Raw genomic sequence first — 19,985 nt, 5'->3', positions numbered from 1 at the left:
GCAGTTAAATAATACTTGCTAAAACACAAAATATTATGTAAGGAAGCTTACTAGTGTTACATTGGTCACCACAGAATTACCTTTCAGCAAGTGTTTTGAATTTTAAATACCTGCTGAAAACTTGTATATTCCATCAAATTTATCCAAGCAATTAAGAATACCTATTTCCATAATGGCTGATTCCTGGTGTGTTTATGTTTGTGCGCACAAGTGTGTGTATGTGACCTTTTTATGAATAGTTTTATATAAGTAATTTTAAACAAGTGAGCAAATAAAATAAACATAGAAAGCTGCTTATATTAATAACTGAGATCACTGCTACATCTAGCTCACCCAGCAATAACTCTCAAGTGTTTCAGAAATAACTTCTACTACTAACCAAAGCACTATAGACAGTGATGGTGTAACTTGGCACCTGGTTGTGTAAACAACCTCCCTCTGTATAGCTACAGAAAGAGCATATAGCTATTCTGGTCCTTCTAATGCCTTGTGCATGTCACCATTAGTGTGTCACTGAGGCTTGTGCATCCCTGCAGTTCTCTCTGTGAGTGCTCAGCAAGGACTTCCTCCCATATTGCAAAGGTGTGGAACGTGCTATCACCATCTCCAGGAGCCTGCGTGCCCATCTCCCTTTTGTAGTTGGCGTTGCTATTGTTGCACGGTGAGATATTTTTATTCCTCACCCACGACGATTATTAAGAAAATCAACAGTTACTGCATTTAGCAGTAAACAGCCTGCAGCGTAATTGTACAGAGCAGAACAAGCACCATGCCAGACAGAAGCAAAGGCACACAGTCTGAATGTTGCAGTGTGTGTATGGAAGAGAGAGAGAGGTGGACCCTGTTGTCACTAGCATCCTTTGGGAGAACGGGAGGGGTGTGTGAAGCTGACATGAAGGGCAAAGAGAGCAGGGAGCTGGCAAGATGCCCACCTTGCCTGCTGATGCCTCTGAATCTTTGCTTTTGTCACAACATCTGGCGCTCAGCAGTCACTTTGCAGGATCTGTGTGCTTCTCCTGGATGAGACTTAGGGGGCGGAGGGGCAAACTGGGAAATGGCTAGTCCCAGCTATCAACCTACTAGGTGGGCTCTATTACAGAGTCCTGGGGGTGAGTTCTGTAGCCTGACAAAGGATCCACCCCCCTTTATCTCCTTCCATTTTGGAAATGTATTATGAGGAACCAATTGTTCTGAGACTCTCGCCACATTCACACCAAAGAAGCAACGATGCAACTTTAAGCAGTCATGACTCCCCCCTAAGAATTGCGGGGGGGGGTGTAGTTTGTTAATAAGGTTGAGAGTTGTTAGGGAGCCACTCCCCACACAGAGCTACAATTCCCAGAGTTTCTTGTGAAGAGGGATTAATTGTTAAACCACTCTGAGTGGGGGAATACCTTTAAACAAACTACAACTCCCAGAATTTTTGAAGGGAAGCCATGCATACATGGCCCAAAGGGGGACTGAATATGCACATGTAGGAGATACCTATATATATTAGAAAGAAACCTTCAGGGGGTCAAAACCACCATCATCAAAAATCCTGATGAGGATTGAACATGGTCAGTGGCCATAGAATACTGAGTGCCCAGGAGGGGGAGAAACTGGGGTGAGGGAGAACAAAATGGTATTCCTGGAAAAGGGAATTATTGCCTGGTTGGAACCCTGAACATGAGCACTCCATGCTGCAATGTTTTGCTGTAGCCCCTGCTTGTTATTTTAATAGTGCAGAACATTATCTTTCAGTGCCATCACTATCCCTCTCTATTATACTTTCCTGGTGTTCTGAAAATGCACCTCTATTTCAAAATAAAAAAATTCCTTCCAGTAGCACCTTAAAGACCAACTAAGTTAGTTCTTGGTATGAGCTTTCGTGTGCATGCACACTTCTTCAGATACCTATCTCTATTTCAGTTTGGGTAGTCTGGCTACTGCTTTACATTTAATCAACAAAGTTTGCCATTCCATATACACTCACTTGGGGAGTAAATCCCACTGAGCTCAGTGGACCTTAGTTCTGAGCATACACATAGCGGATTGCATGGCTAGCCATTGATTAATCAGTCCAAAGATAACATGGGCAGTAATCCTACATCACCTAACCTGAGAGGAGTAACCCTACTTTATCTTAATGGGAGCTGCTTCTAAGTGGACAAGTATGGGATCGAACGTAAAAATTACTGAATCTGTTGACAACTTTCAATCTCCAGTTGGGAAGTCTAAGCAAACTGGCAGCCTAATCCAATAAAGCACATCCAGTTGCAAAAGCAGTGTTGTCCTGGGAACCACACATTATCTGAGTGAGCAACTCAGGTGCCTGATACAATACAAGTGCAAATGCTGCACATTTGGCTTTTCAAGCACTGAGGATCATCTGGTGGCTGCTGAGACTACATTGCCTTTGCCAGCACAGTTTTATTTCATATTGTGCGGGCAAAAACAGGCCACCTGACATCAGTTGGTTGACATGTGGGTCAAACTTGGCCCATGGGGCTTGCAGGGAGATAAGGATCATGCCCATCAGCTAGATCCGGATTCCTATCTATGCTACATAGCATGCACATGCACACGGACAGACATTTCCACTTTGGCTTCAAGGGGCAAGTGCATCAGAAAAATACAGTCTTTCTTGACCCAGAGGTCTTGATGCAACTCTGAAGAATTAATTTGTTTGTGCATTTCCAAAACCTTCACAAGGCCAGCCCAGCCCTACTATCTGGATTCTGCTCCCAGCACAGAAGGCAGGTTATGATTTATTGTGCTTGGCACTGTAAGGGCACACTGTGTCGACTTTTCAAGACAACCTCTGGCAGGGAACTCTCTGGCAGACAAAAAATAGTAACAGGTAGGCGTTTAAGAGACAAAAAACCCCAAACATCCCAGGTAACCTGACCTGAATTTAATGAACCACCATCAACACTCCTGCCCTGCTCCCACCAGTGAGAGCAAAAATTCTGTGCATAACAGAATTTCAGAAGATATAGCCCTAAAGGGGTGGGGGGAGGGGGAGGGGAGGAGAAGAGTACATTCCCATCTGATTTTATGTAAGGCTTTGTTGTTACACCAAGAGACAATCTAAGCTGAAGCACAACGAATCTGCACCAGGAGGATATTTTGGAACCTGAATGTCTGAGCTTAGTGTGGGTGAGAGCTAGCTTCAACCTTTGCCAAAGGAGACGTGAAAGACTGTAAGTTCCCCAGACTTCCATCAAGGTGGCAGTATATTTCTCATTTCTCACAGGCTCCAAAAGTCCTTTTGATGTGCAGAGACAATAGGCAAGCAGACTTAGGGGGTTGCTGTCGCTTTTTAAAGCAACTTAGAATGCATCAAAGACTGTTCAAAAGAGGGGCAATACTATCACTGAGCACAGGCAATCCATTGAAAATATCTCATTGCCTTGATGTAGTTAGTTCACTTCTGTTCTGGGATTGTTAAGGGTGTGACGCTATCATCATAACTGAGGAGGGTGGAGATGGGGTGGTAGTGCTAAGGGGGGAATTATGTATATTTTAGAGGCATTCCCCCATGGAATTCAATGGTAGATAGTCAGTAATATAGAGCTAGCTTCCCAAATGTTGTTGAACTGCATCTCCAATAATTTGTGACCCTTAGAGAAGGGCAAATCTATCAAGTTTGGTTTCTCTCAGTTTCTCATTTCATTGCATGAAAATTCACCTGCCTTGGGATGCAAAAATTTCTTCTATATGCAATTTTTTTGCAAACTAGCTAATATGTGTGCTATGCACTTTGCACTATACACTTTGAACTAGTATATGTATTTCTGTGTACATGTCTTGTATTAAAAAAATAAGTGATGTGTGAATTGAAAAAGATGGCTGTATTTTTGGCTCATGTATCATTTTGGAAAGTGCGAATTAGGTAAGTTCACCTTTAAATGTGAACCATATCAAATTTCTCCCCCATCCCTGCTGACCATTGGCCATGCTAGGCAAGATTGCTTTTTATGGATGGCAGATCAGAATGTCAGCTTTTTGAAGGCATTAGAGGATGGACATGATGACAAAATCATTAAGAGATGGTGACTTCCATACAATTGCAAATGGTGGACATGTCTTGAACAAATTCATACCATGTGTGCTATAAGGGAATTAATAAGGGAATTTATATCAGTTGCTTGAGTAATGGGTAAAATAAATGGAAAGAAAGCTATTGTTCAGTAATATAGCACACTCTTTGCATGTGGACAATTCAGGAGTTTCCAGGTAGGGGTCAGAAAGACTCCCATCTGCCCCCAGCTACCATTCTCCAGCTGTAGCTTTATCCCCAGTTTTCTGTGCAGCTTCTAGACCTGATGCTATATCCCCAAAGGCTTTCTACCCCTACCTTTCTGCCCCTCCTTAGAAGCTTGTACTACACTCAGGGGTTCTGCAACTGACAGCATTATGCTAAAAGTTTATTCCAGTTCCCTGCTCCCATTTATTCTCTATCAATTAATGGGAAAAGAAAACACATTTGGAAATTATCAAAGGAGAGGGGAAATCTTTCATTAGTGAGGGGCAGTGATTTTGACACTTTTGCACTAGCTGGAGAATGTGAATGTCCATTCTTTCATTATACAAATCAAGGTCTGCACACTGAAGCCTTCTTAGCTGCTCACACATTAATGAAAAACCAGGGGGAGACATCATGAAGTAATCCCCCCCCCCATAGGACATTTTCAGTTTAGGAAGTGTAGGCAGCCAAGAAGGCTAACAGATGCTAGAGAAATATTTTTTGGTGAGAAAAATGTGTGTGTGTGTGTGTGTGTGTGTGTGTGTGTGCGTGCACACCCACACACCTTGACTACCTTGTACTGTGGAGAAAAGCTCAAAAGTTGGTGCCTACAGAAATTTTAAAGTGCACTGAAAATGAGGCAGAGAAATGGAAACCTATTTTATAGCAGTTAAAGAAAACTTTTGAGAAATCAGAGGATAGATTTTGGCACCGCACTAAAGTAGACTAGGATTTCCAGAAGGCAGAATGTTCAGAAATTATTGCCATATCGAATTACTGATGCACTGAGTAAGATAAGAAGACGAAAGGAGTTTCACATGCACCAGATTGTTTGTCTAGCACAGGAAACTTTTTAGAATGAAATTCATTGCCAATTTCCTCAAGAATCGGATTTGTGAGTTGAGCATAGAGCTTGTACCAAAAAGAAAAGCACTGGTTACCTTTGTATGTTTTATTTTCAATCAAAATCACCTTGAATCACAAGCCTATCCTTTCGTAGCAAAGGACAGCCTCTGTAGCATTTCAATGACCTGGAGAAGCTAATTAGATTTTGCTAAGAAAGTAAATTGAACTGTTCTTGGACTATAAAACAAACAGAACTGTGCCTTGCATTCACCTTTCCTTTTGTCTCTTTCTCCCTCCCCCATTTTAATACCATACAGTATCTTAATCTTTGTAAATTATTAGTTTACAGCAGACTGATTTGTTCACAAAAATATGCAAACAATCTTCAAATTAATGGAGGACAATACACCATACCTATGGCTATCTAAATGGAAAATGAAGTTCAGGAGCAGTATGTTTTTTGAGTCCTAGTTGATAGGGCAAACAATGAGGGAAGGGTTTTCCTTTCATGTGCTTCTAAATGTCCCCAAAACATTAGTTGTTGGAAACAGAATACCAGACTGGATGGACTTTCTGGGCTAATCTATCATGGTAGTTCTAATGCTCTTATAGATTAAATGCAAATGTTAACAGATTCAACAGTGTCTTCTTATGCATTATGCACCAGTTTCAATAAGCGCTGGTGCACAATGCACTGTGATTTTTTTTAAAAAAAATACTCACATCACAACTCAGTAGTTGCAACATTATGCATGACTCTTGGGCTAAATGAGAATTTGATTTTCTAAGATGCTTACATCTTGTTTGGGAACGGAAGGAAATAATAGCCTGAGGCGCTGCAGTTAAGGGGCTTTCAGATCTAGCCAACTGCAAGTTCCAAGCTCTCGTCGTTCACCTACACTCGATTCATGGGTATAAATAGCTGGCTGGCTTTCCCACTGCGCTTGGATTCCTGCCTCTTTGGATACATGAAAACATGCTTTGCCTGTGCCCATATATGGAAAGTAGCAGTCAGGGGCCCTTGAATCTCTGCCAACTTCACAGTCACTTCCACACATCATAGGAGGTTTGCAGAACTCGCCTGGTCTTGCCAGTCCTTGTAAAAGGAGGAAGGCACACAGGGCTCATCATAATAGATTCAGAGAATGACCAGCTGGCTTCCATGGAGTCCTTAGGCTTTACAACCCTTGTCTCTCTTCCATTCACAAAATTTGATCACATAGCAAGGGTGAAGAAATTTTCACCCAGTGTTGTCATTTGTCATGCCACACTTTATCTGGATATATATTGTTTCAAATGTTTTAGTGGGATGTATATATATGCCCCAATGAACAAAGGTATAAAAGGTTTTAAAAATCAAATGGGGGGGGAGTGTGCTGAGTGGGTATGGAAAATTACTTCTATGTCATCAGCCAAAACTGACTCATTAATCCCTTACTTTAGTATTTTAATAGTAATTACTTGCATATACTATTAGTAATTCATTTGGGGTTTTATGTACACTAGTCCAAATGACACAAAGACTTGTATCCGCAGGCTTGGGTGAACTCCAGGGGTGTGTGTGTGTGTGTTTGTGTGTTTGTTTGTTTGTGTGTGTTTTCTGAAGGCTTTCATCATCCTGCAGCTTGCTTGGTCACAGATTGTTGATGCTGTGAAATACAGCATGAGGGAAAGAGGTGAATGGGTGGCTGAGGTGAGCCACATAGGAACAGACTGCAACAGCCCTAAGCTCTGCTGGCTCCTCAGCCTACCAACCCTGGACTTCTCTGCCTCCAGGATCTAGGCTGTCCTGTGTTGCTACTGGCCACATTCCTTTTCCTCAGCCAGTTTGGGCATCTGTTGTTTCTGCCACCACCCAGCTCATAGAATGAAGAGTTGGCCCACAGGAAGATCAGTGCACAAAAGAGGGAGGTGTCCAGAAGCAGTGTCCAACCTGCCTCATAATCTCCACCATCCTGATTTGAGTAGATGGCTCTTCCATGCTCCTCAGACTGCAAGATAACTCCCATACTCTGCAACATGCTGGTGATAAAAATTGGGATACAAGCTCAAATGTTCCCTTTGAAGAGGTGGATTCATGTTTTCCCCCCTCAACACAAACACATGTGCCCTGCCATGTCACAACCCCCCTCTGCACCCACTTTTGCAGGACTGCTCGCCCCACCCCCTCACAGAGCCCCCATTGCAGTGCAGCCTGCTCCCTCCCCTTTCCCAGCTGCCAAGGATCCCACTCATCACCAGCCCCATCTACCTTCAGTGTTCCTCCATTCCATTGCACACCACCCCTCCCCACCCCCTATCTATTAAATGCTCCAGATCACCCACCTGTCTCCCTCCCTTACCAAGCTTCCAATGCCCTGCTTGAACTGACTACCTCCCTCCAACTCTCCCAGCTGTTCCAGCTGCCCATACCCCTGGAAGATGGTAACCCTTCTTGGCAAGAGCACTGTGCGTGTCTGCTGTCTCCACTTTGGCAGGGAAATGCCTCCCCCATGCACAAAGGTTCTACTTCAGGAGGGTTCCTCAAATAAGTGCCAGCACCAGCTGCAAGCACTGGCTCATCCTCCTCCCATATTCAGCAGCAGCAACACTGGACACTGGGAAAAACAGGATATTCTCCGATGAAATCAGAAGCCAGGGATTCTTCTGAAAATCCAGGAATGTCCTGGGGAAATAGGAACACTTGACAGGCATGAACTCCCCTGTCACTTCTCCTGTTCCAAAACCACAGAGAAGCATGATTACAAAATCAATTATAGGTCCTTTTAGGATTGCAGGCCGCTCTCCCCACATAGGGGTTACTGGAAGGGAAATCTCTGCTAGCCCTTTTAAGACTTCAGTTGACTGCAGGCAACATTTTCTATAGCTCAGACACTAGGTTCTACAGAGACATAGCCATACCTGCAGATGCTCTGCCACTGAGTCATGACCTTTCCTCGCCAATTCTATACAAACTAGTTGGGATAGGACTAGAGCAGAGGTAATTTTCACTGGAGAGCAAAACTAAATCTGAGTCTTAATGCCCTCAATGGAATGCACATTTTGATAGGCACCTAAATGTCTCTTCCAGTTCTTAAATAGCAAACAGATTTGCCCTAGTCTACAGCTACAACCTATATGTCATGGGTGATGGACTTTTTTTAAGCTCAAGAGCTACCTGGGCCACCTTCCTGGGGTCACATGGCACTGGTGACTGGGGCCAGTGACAAAAGTGGGCAGAGCAATGTTTTTATTTATATAGTAGGGTGCAAAGCAGGGCTGATCAGGGTGCAGCTTGGGCTGGTGGTTGTATGTATCATGGGCAGAACCTCAAGGGTCACAGAGGGGGCTGGAGGGCTGCATTGGGCCCCAATGCCAGAGATTCCTCACACCTGCTATATGCTGTTTTCAACTGCAATTTTTTTATTCACCTTAATAACTTTGCATGCCCAGATATCTTTTGCAGACTTTCCATAGGTGTCTATGAGTGTGGAATGGTAAAGCAAGAAATCCTGGGAATAAAAGTTCCACTGGGCATATCCTAATTTGGGTATTTAGCTGCTTTAAAAATGTTGAACTTCTCTCAGTTGTATATAGCTTGGAACAGGAAGGTTCTGATTGGTTTCTGTTTTAAGTACTATCCATGCTAAGATGTTGGTTTTCTTTTGCTGTTCAATTAGCTCTTCAGAGTCACTGGTCTTCTGTCGATAGACTGGATGATTAAATTATTATTCCAATAATGAGATTTGACATGATTAGTGTCAATTACCTGGGTGACCTTTAAGTAGGTTAATTGGCAGTTCTGAATAATGATCACCTTGTAGAGTGAGACTCCCTGAGATTAAATGAGCCACAATGCTACTAAATTTAAAGAAACCAGGTCTCAGCCATGTTCAGAGGACCACTCCATGGGAGAAGACCAGCATGGTCTCCATTTACAGTTACTGCAAGCCTGTGTACAATTTGTGACCTCCATGACGAATGCAGCATATAAACCACATACTGAGGGCTACACAGCATTTCACATGCCTGTGTACATTAGGAATAGGGAAGAAATTACATGTTGTTCAAATTAAAGGTGAATCTACCACATTTACACAAAGCCAACTTTTGAAATTCACACTTCTCTGAATTTTGCAGTACAAGCGATGTATACAAAATTGCATATACCAGGGTGAAGTGTGAATATGCATTCATATATTGGTGAAAAATTGGATTATGATAGGGAAAATAGCTTTGGGGGGGGGGAAACTATTTATTAGGGAAAAATGCATACAAAACTGCATACAAATGTATATTTTAGGAGACGTTGTCATTAAATTCTGATGAATTTTCATGGTTTTTTTAATATAAAAACTAAATAAATCACAAAATGTGGTGGAAATATGGAGAACTTAAGATTTGAAAGATGAAATGCTGATGCTTATTTATTTCAGACATTGCAAATGGAAGACTTTGGCTGCTGTGTGGACTCCATCTGTTGGAAGAAAGGAACCTTTGAATCCAACACTATGTATATTCAATCCTATGTTTGTTACATTGATTTTTTGTTCTTAAAAAAGAAAAAATATATTAGTGTATATACACCTATGAAAATGTAGGGGATATATGCCTGTCCCTAGTGTCCTGGCATTCATGCACACACATGCACCCAAACACACACTTGTATGGTTGCCACATCTCAGCTTTGTCCCTGGTACTCACATTTGAGAATAGCAAGCTTTATTCTCAGCTAGCCTAAAATTACCTAAAACTACAGAGGATGACATGGTTGGACAGTGTTCTTGAAGCTACCAACTGCAGGAGGCAGTGGAAAACAGGAGTGCCTGGGGTGCTCTGGTCCAGGGGGTCACGAAGAGTCGGACACGTCTAAACAACAGCAGCCTAAAATTTTTCAATCCAACATGGACACTCCAGACGCTGCTAGATTACAGCTTCCACCATCCCTGAGCCGGATAGGCTGGGGTTGATGAGAGTTGGAATCCAATGATACCTAGAGGGCACCATGTCGGCTATCCCTGGATTAGCACAATAGCCCTGGAGTGATGCTTTGCCAGGCCATTGTAGGGATGTAAAAAGTGGCATCCTGGTCACAGGCTAAGCATGGTGGTGAAGATGCTATCCATCCTGCCCGTAAGCCTACTTATGGGCAGGATGAATGCTGAGTGTGTGTGTAGACAGACACACCACCATTATGCTTAACATCCTGAACTGCTCATGGAGAGAAGGTGTCACTCACACAGTATTGCAAGACAAGCAAATGTCAAGCACAGATTACTTTCGGCCTGGCCTAAATTAATTTTCACTTGTGACTTGCAAGAGGTTTTAACCCTGGTCTCCTGATGTAATGGGATTTGAAGGAATCATTATTTTACTTATCCCTTATAATTAGATGTGTAATTCCTGGTCTTATGTTTTACTTTTCAAATCTGTGTGAACAAAGTCATTTCTCTTCTCCCACTCTGCTGTAAACTTGAGCCTGGAAAGCAGCACCTAGTTTTAGAAATAGGACTTTAGAGAGGATTTTGTTTGAAACCATCCAAAGCTAATCCACTTTCCCCCTCTCTCTCAAAACTATTTTACTTTAAATAAAACATTTAAAGAAATTGGAAGACAATTCTAGAAACCTTGAAAGAGAGACCTGCCACCCAAATTTTTGACAGGTTATTCTTTGCATGTATTTCGATAAATTATGTTGCTCCTTTCCATTCCCCCTCTCTTTCCTGCATGTTCCTTTATGGAAGGTGTGGGGAACCTTTGGGCCTGCAGATTTTGCTGAACTACAACTCCCTTCTTCCCTGTACATTGGCCATACCTGCTAGGATAAGGTTACCAGATGTCCCCGTTTCCCAGGGACAGCCCACAGATTTACAAATCAGTCCCCTGACAAAATCCATCTATTTAGTAGGAAGTTGAAAAGTGTCCCTAGATTCACTGAAAAAAAATCTGGTAACCTTAGGCTAGGGCCGATGGTAGTTGTAATTCAGCAACTTCTGGATGGCCTCAAATGGGACCATAGCTCAGTGGTAGAGCACATGCTCATCATGTGGAAGGCACCAAGTTCAATCTCAGGCATCCCCAGTCAGAATGACCAGGTAGGAGGCCATTTTATTTTATTTCAATATCACAAGATGATATGCAGACTAAAACCACGACATTGCAATAAAATATATTAAACCACTTTGGTAAGAGGTGCTTAGCAAAGAATCTCAGGTTTCAAAGGCCTGTCTGAATAATGCAGTTCTTAGAAGATGCCTAAAAATGACCAGGGACAGCCAGTAGCATAGCTTGGGTTGCCAGTTCCCAGGGCTGCATGGGGCGGGGGGGGGGGGGCAGGTGGCACAGACATCATTTGGCAGCTGAATGTGCATGTGTACTCCATCCACCCCCTGCACATGTGTTTTACCACTGAGTTATGGGCATGTAAATATACTGTAAACAAACTTTCTCCTTTTGATAGGAGGCACTTACTTAATATCTGAATACTTGTGCTTGTAACCCGTTAAACAGGGAGAATCTATGCTTCAAAATTGTGCAGTTGTGGGTCGGGTTGTTGGATCTTCAATGTTTTGGATCATACCCAAGTGGCTGAATTATCTGCTCTTTGGGAACATGTTTTAGCCTTTCCTGAAAAAGCAGATGACACCAGAAAAAAGAGGGAAAGTTTTAAAGGTATATGGGGTGGGATATCTAAAATCACAGAAAGCTCTCATTCAGGGTCCTGGTATGGGTGTCCATGTCTTTTGAGGTTGGTTTTGTTGTTGTTAATTCAATTTCTGTTTTGTATGATTATTAGAGATATGGAGTTCTTGGTGGTGGCTCCCAGACCTCTAATCAAATTCACTTGGCATTTAGTCTTTGCTAACTTTGGTGCCAGGTTTCTAGCAGGTTTTTTTTGGGGGGGGGGTAAGGAGCTTTTAATTTCCAACAAATAAAGCATCCTTTTGCTGCTTTTTACAGATTTATTTGCTGTGACTGCTGCTTATGTGGATTTAGCTACTTTACTTTCTTCCCCCCGTTCAAGTGTTTACATTAGAAAAATAAAAACCCAGATTGAAGTCTCAGCTAGGCGCCTTGAACACAGTACTGCATAAAAATAGAATATGAATATTTAAAATAAAAAACAAAAGACAGAACTGCTTTCCAACCCCACTCTTTGGATTTCCTTTGTATTGGAACCAAGCCTCAAGGACAGAGACTGATATAATTTTTTGAACAGAAGAGAGAGAGAAAGAAAATACCCATACACAAACAGAACCAACGTGTTGTCTGTGTTGCTTCTCTAGCAGTTTATTGCCACCACCGGTGCACAGTCCTTTCTAAACACATATTGATCCCTTCCCTTTTCAATAAATGGAAACTGGAACCAGATTAAGAGACAGGCAGCCAAATACCCTGATGCAGTTTACTTCAAAGGAATTGGGGGGGGGGGAGCAAAAATGAAAGATGCCTTCCTACATGGGCTTCAGAATTCTTGGTGTGTCTATCTGGATGTAGATACATACATCTCACTAGAGAGGGCACCATCTCTTCTTTAAACCCACCCCAAGGTATCCTGGTGGTGGGAAACCTTTGTGGCTCACAGAAATAACTGTTTCTGACATAATAGGAAAGTGTAGCATGACAAAAGTGCCCTCAGATATCTGAAGAATATTGTGGGTTGCTATTCTAACCCTGCATACCTGAGAATAAGCCCCACTGAATGCAATAGGATTTATCTCTGTACAGATGTGGGGTCTGTAGACACAGGGTCCCTTTACAGGATTGTTGTGAGATTAAAATGGTAGGGGGCATGCTGCTTTGAGACTCTTAGTCAGGGGTCAGCAAACGTGCCGTGCCTTGGGACGGTGTCTCCAGTGCTGATCGTGTGGTGGGCCGGAGGGCGGGGGAGTGTGTACCCATATGCGTGCACACACACTATTTAAAGTGCACTTCCGGGTCGGAGGAGTACTGGAAATAGCTTGTGCGCATGTGCACCGGAAATAATGATTGCGCATGCGCACAAGCTATTTCCGGTGCTCCTCCGACCCAGAAGTGGGCAGCCGTGAAGCGCAGCGCCGGTAAGAGTGGGCAGTGGCAGCGGGTGGTGGGGGTCGCCGCGGGGCAGATAAACGAGTCCCTCGGGTCTTATCTGGCCCACGGGCCTTAGTTTGGGGACCCCTGCTCTTAGCAGAAAGGGATTATAAGTGAAACAAATAAAATATGAGTTTACTTAAAACAAAGGCGAAGGCTATTCCCAGTCATCAGAATATTTTATTTCATAATTCTAATAAAGTGATCTGTAATGGGGACCTTGTTGGCTGTATATAAGAATTTTTTTCCCTAGACAAGCTGTGAGGATGGAACAGATTTTAATGGTCAGTGAAGGAAGTTGAGTCCAGAGAGTTTATATCCAATTTGTGTTCCTGGCTCCAATTTGGGATAAATGTAGGCATTTCTAAAAGTCAAACGGGAATAAATTTAATCTGCTTGTTTAGTAATCTGAAGCAGTTTGTTTCACTACCATGGGAAATGAAAAGCCAATGGATGGCATTTCGTGTGCCAACAAGGAGATGAGAAATTGCATTCTTTTGACCAAACCATGTCCGAATTAAGACTTCTGGTTTGGTATGGTGGGGGTGGGTGGGAGGGGGGCTAAAGAAACTACGCTTTAATTAAACAATGTTGCAAGTTTCCTGTTCAACACAGGTTTCTATGGTGACAAACAGGAACTGGGGAACACGCTCTGAATCATCTTAATTGCCAGCAAGTGTTAGAATCAGAAATCGGAATGAGAAATGATGCCTTTCCATTTCAAAGTGGCCTTTTGAAGCAAACAACCGACGCTCCGGGATGCGAAGCTATTTGATAAGGCCCTATGTAATGAAAGCTCAATAGGAATATGAACGAACACATTAAAGCTAAGTATTCCCTCAAGTGAAAATACGCAAATTCTCTTTGGTAAGTATGTTTCCAAATCAAGCAGGCTTTGGGTGATTAGCGACTTCACAGGACCTTGTGTGTACCATGATACATAGCTACATAAAGTTAGGGCAAGCAGGCTGTTTGATGAAGCTGAACGTTGGGAGATTTGTGACAAAAGAAAATGCTTCTTCACACAGCGCATAGTTAAACTATGGAATTCACTGCCAGAAAAAGTAGTGATGGCCACCAACTTGGAATGCTTTGAAAAGGAATTAGATGAATTAATGGATGACAAAGTTATCAACAGCTATTAGCCATGAATAGCTAAAATCTACATCCAATGCTGGAAGCAGCATGCCTCTGAATGCCAGTTGGTGAGGTGACTGAGGTGAGTGTTCTTCTTAGTGCCTGTTATTTCTGCTTCCCAAAGGCATTTAATTGTTCACTGTGAGAACAAGATACTGGACTAGTTGGGCACAATATATATATATATATATATATATATATATATATATATATATATATATATATATATATATATGCTTTCGTAGATTTTCACGGGTACAGGAATGCAGGTTTTGGTGTCTTCGGGTGTCTTCCCGTGTAAGAGTTGGGGTGTCTAGGCGACGTTTCGACGAGGTCTCACTCGTCATCTTCAGGCTGGTACTTTCGGCTTCTTGTTACTGGAACAGAGCAGGATCTCAGTGTTTGAGTTCCTATAAATACTGTTGAGGGGGTGTGGTGTATAGCCTCCAACGTTCTGGGCAGAGAGGAAGTTCCCAGGTTAGTGTGCCTTTTCTTCTTTTGTTCATTAATTACTTGAGGGATATCTTGAGTGATTTCTTGAGTGATATTCTGAGTACCACTTAGGAGGGTCATTAGGTGTGGATTAGTTGCTAAAGCTTTCGTGTCTTGACCTCTTGAGCTTGTGAAGAGTTTTTCTGAGAAGATGGCTGTACTGCACTTAGTTGTGCTCTGGCTTGGCTTCGTGTATAGGGGCGAGCTGTGGTTTTGTGCCCTGTGCCAGCCAGATCTGTGTAGGGATTGCAGGGGGGTGCAGCATCCGGAGGTGCCACTATGGTTTGGCTACTGGATGGTGTCTGTAATTTATCTGTGGAGAGGGTCTGGGTTTGGGTCTGGTGTGGTTGATTGGAGATGGCGTTCTGTGTGCCTCTGGTTCTGGTGTCGGTTTTTGTGGGGAGGGCTAATTTCCAGATGTCTGGCAGGCGGGACGTGTCGTCACGCTTGTTCATGTTGTGAGGGTGTTTCTCTATCTCGATGGCTTCCATGATTATTCTCTTGTGGTGATGTTCCATGTTAAAGAGCAATTTGGAATCTGCAAAATTAATTTCGTGTCCTGTTTCTTTCATGTGTTGGTAAAGAGAGGAAGTTTTTTCTTCTTTTTTGACGGCATTCTTGTGTTCTGCGATACGTGCATTTATTCGTCTGTTTGTTTGTCCAATATACGTGGCTGGGCAGACTTTGCAGGGTATTTCATAGACCCCTTGGTTTTCTAACTGGATTTTATCTTTGGGGTTTCTGAGGATATTGGCTATTTTTTGGTTGGTGCAAAAGGCTGTTTTGATATTGTGTTTATGGAGGATTTTGCTAATTTTATCTGTAGTGCCCTTGATATAAGGAAGGAGGGCCATGCCATTGTTTTCTTCTGTGTCTTGGTTTTTGGGGGGTGTTTCTTTTTGGATTAGCTTCGTAACCCTGTTTTGCTGGTATCCGTTGGCGATTAACACATTTGAGAGATTCTGTAACTCAGTTGTCAAGTGGTCTTTGTCAGCCAGGCGTTTGGTTCTGGAGATGAGAGTCTTGGCTACGGAGTTTATTTGTGCAGGGTGGTGGTGTGATTGTGCATGTAAGTAGCGGTTGGTGTGTGTTTTTTTCCGGTAGATAGTGTGTCCTAGGGAGCCATCAGGTTTTTTGTAGATTTTTTGTAACAAAATCCACCCTGCACTCTGGGACAAATGCAAACAACTAGCCGTTTGGAGAGCTGAAACTGAGTCCTCACATAAGACAGACACACACACCAACAAACTCCACAAACTAAAGAAACGCCAGAAGCCCAGCCACCCTCCACAACAACCCATGAAACAAACAGTACATAACATATCAGACAGGATCCTCACCTCAACTGAAACCAAAGTACTCTCCAAAGGTTTCAACTTTGCAGTCGCCCCGAGACGCATCCCCACGGAAAACATCATATGCGGAGTCGAAGCTAGCCTAACCAAAATCAACCCAGATGAAGCCAATAAAATCAGACTTGAAGTCACCAACATCCTCTGCTCCAGCAAACCACCCAGAAGCAATTTACACAAAGAAGAACAGAAAGCACTCACCAACCTGAGGAAAGACAACAACATAATCATTCTCCCAGCAGACAAAGGTAATGCCACTGTTGTGATGAACACATCGGACTACCAAGCAAAACTATCAAATCTACTCCAAGACCCTACCTACCAACCTATAAAAACAGATCCCACCACCTATCTGGAAAAAACCACCAAATCCAAAATAAAAGCCTCTCCTATCAGTGAAGAAATCCAGCTAAGAATCATCCCCAGAGAAAAATCATCCAGATGCCCCAAACTCTACGGTCTCCCCAAGATACACAAAGAAGGAACACCACTCAGACCAATAGTCAGCTCCATAGGCTCACCTCTACAAAATCTCGCTAAATTTCTCGCTAAGCAACTTCAGCCCTATGCAGAATCTATCGCTTCACACGTTACAAACTCCTTCCAGTTCATAGAAACAATAAAGAAGCAAAACCTACATCCCGATGACCTACTTGTGAGCTTCGATGTTGTATCTCTCTTCACACAAGTGCCCATTAATGAAGCCTTGACAGCCATTCAAAACAAATACAATCCCCCCGAATACATCCTGGACCTGACCAACCACTGCCTAACCAACACGTACTTCATCCACAATGGACAAAGATACAAACAGATAGAAGGAGCACCTATGGGATCACCCCTCTCACCGGTCATCGCAAATCTGTACATGGAACACTTTGAAACCAATGCTTTAGACAAGTCAGAACACAAACCCAAACTTTGGCTCAGATATGTTGACGACACCTTTGTAATTTGGCCACACGGGAAGGAAAAACTAGATAGCTTCCTCACACATCTCAACAGCCTACACCCCAAAATACAATTCACTATGGAAATAGAAGCCAACAACCAACTTCCCTTCCTTGACGTCCTAATCTACAAAAAACCTGATGGCTCCCTAGGACACACTATCTACCGGAAAAAAACACACACCAACCGCTACTTACATGCACAATCACACCACCACCCTGCACAAATAAACTCCGTAGCCAAGACTCTCATCTCCAGAACCAAACGCCTGGCTGACAAAGACCACTTGACAACTGAGTTACAGAATCTCTCAAATGTGTTAATCGCCAACGGATACCAGCAAAACAGGGTTACGAAGCTAATCCAAAAAGAAACACCCCCCAAAAACCAAGACACAGAAGAAAACAATGGCATGGCCCTCCTTCCTTATATCAAGGGCACTACAGATAAAATTAGCAAAATCCTCCATAAACACAATATCAAAACAGCCTTTTGCACCAACCAAAAAATAGCCAATATCCTCAGAAACCCCAAAGATAAAATCCAGTTAGAAAACCAAGGGGTCTATGAAATACCCTGCAAAGTCTGCCCAGCCACGTATATTGGACAAACAAACAGACGAATAAATGCACGTATCGCAGAACACAAGAATGCCGTCAAAAAAGAAGAAAAAACTTCCTCTCTTTACCAACACATGAAAGAAACAGGACACGAAATTAATTTTGCAGATTCCAAATTGCTCTTTAACATGGAACATCACCACAAGAGAATAATCATGGAAGCCATCGAGATAGAGAAACACCCTCACAACATGAACAAGCGTGACGACACGTCCCGCCTGCCAGACATCTGGAAATTAGCCCTCCCCACAAAAACCGACACCAGAACCAGAGGCACACAGAACGCCATCTCCAATCAACCACACCAGACCCAAACCCAGACCCACTCCACAGATAAATTACAGACAACATCCAGTAGCCAAACCATAGTGGCACCTCCGGATGCTGCACCCCCCTGCAATCCCTACACAGATCTGGCTGGCACAGGGCACAAAACCACAGCTCGCCCCTATACACGAAGCCAAGCCAGAGCACAACTAAGTGCAGTACAGCCATCTTCTCAGAAAAACTCTTCACAAGCTCAAGAGGTCAAGACACGAAAGCTTTAGCAACTAATCCACACCTAATGACCCTCCTAAGTGGTACTCAGAATATCACTCAAGAAATCACTCAAGATATCCCTCAAGTAATTAATGAACAAAAGAAGAAAAGGCACACTAACCTGGGAACTTCCTCTCTGCCCAGAACGTTGGAGGCTATACACCACACCCCCTCAACAGTATTTATAGGAACTCAAACACTGAGATCCTGCTCTGTTCCAGTAACAAGAAGCCGAAAGTACCAGCCTGAAGATGACGAGTGAGACCTCGTCGAAACGTCGCCTAGACACCCCAACTCTTACACGGGAAGACACCCGAAGACACCAAAACCTGCATATATATATATATATATATATATATATATATATATATATATGCTTGGCTCAACATCCAAAAAACCCAAAGGCCTACACCAACAAGCACAAATCAACCCCTCTGCAGTGCCACAAATCCAACTTAATGGTGTAACATTGGAAAATGCCGCTCACTTTTCCTACCTGGGCAATCATCTTTCCACAAGGGCCAACATCAATGCCAAAATCCAGCACCGTCTGAGCTCCGCTAGTGCAGCTTTATCCAGATTGAAGCGCAGAGTGTTTGAGGACTAGGACATTCACAGGGAAACCAAAATGCTTGTTTACATATAATATAATATAATATAATATAATATAATATAATATAATATAATATAATATAATATAATATAATATAATATAATATAATATAATATAATATAATATAATATAATATAATAATATAATATAAGCTACCAACATAATAATAATAATAATAATAATAATAATAATAATAATAATATATTTATACCCCACCCATCTGGCTGGGTTTCCCCAGCCATTCTGAGTGGCTCCCAACAGAATATTAAAAACATGATAAAACATCAAACATTATAAACTTCCCTAAACAGGACCTCCTCCATACCTTATTATATATTTGTGAAACATGGACCACTTACAAACACAACTCCATCTTCTCGAAATATTCCATCAATGGTGTCTCTGAAAAAAATCTAAATTTCACTTGGGAAGACAGGAAAACTAATGTCATTGTACTGGAAGAAGGAAATGTCACCAGTGTCGAAGTAATGATTCTTCAACATCAACTTTGTTGGACTGGTCGTGTTGTTCAGATGCCTGATTATCGTCTTCCAAAGCAACTCCTGTATTCCCAACTTAAGAATGGAAAGTGTAATGCCAGTGGACAACAAAAGAGGTTTAAAGACTCTCTCAAGGCAAATCTTTTAAAAATGCTTTATAAGCACAGAAAATTGGGAAACACTGGCCTGCGAGCATTCCAATTGGAGAATAGCTTTTACCAAAGGTGTCATGGACTTTGAAGAAGCACAAACTCGGGATGAAAGGGAGAAACAAGTTAAGAGGAAGGCAGACTTGGCAAATCCTCACCGTGATCAACTCCCACCCAGAAACCTTCCACTTTGGAAGGACGTATGGATCCAAAATTGGCCTCCACAGTCACCTACTGACACACCATTAAGACTGTGTTCGTGGAAGACAATCTTACTCAGCCATGTGTGATTGCTAAAAAAGTAATAGTTGGGCTATTGGCCTGATCCAGCCTGCTCTTCTTACATTCTTTGGATAGACTTGTTTCTAAACCAGACAGCCATTTGCTTTGGCCATGAGTCAGAAAGTGGCAGGTGAGGTCTTGAGCTGAGGGATAGTGAAAGATTTTAGTGCACACTTAGCATGGCTCCATTTATGGAACCTTGCTTGGTGCCTACTGCCAC

Source organism: Podarcis liolepis (assembly GCF_965112155.1).
Source record: "Podarcis liolepis genome assembly, chromosome: Z".
In the NCBI taxonomy this organism is placed as follows: Eukaryota; Metazoa; Chordata; class Lepidosauria; order Squamata; family Lacertidae; genus Podarcis; species Podarcis liolepis.
This window is presented reverse-complemented; position numbering follows the sequence as displayed.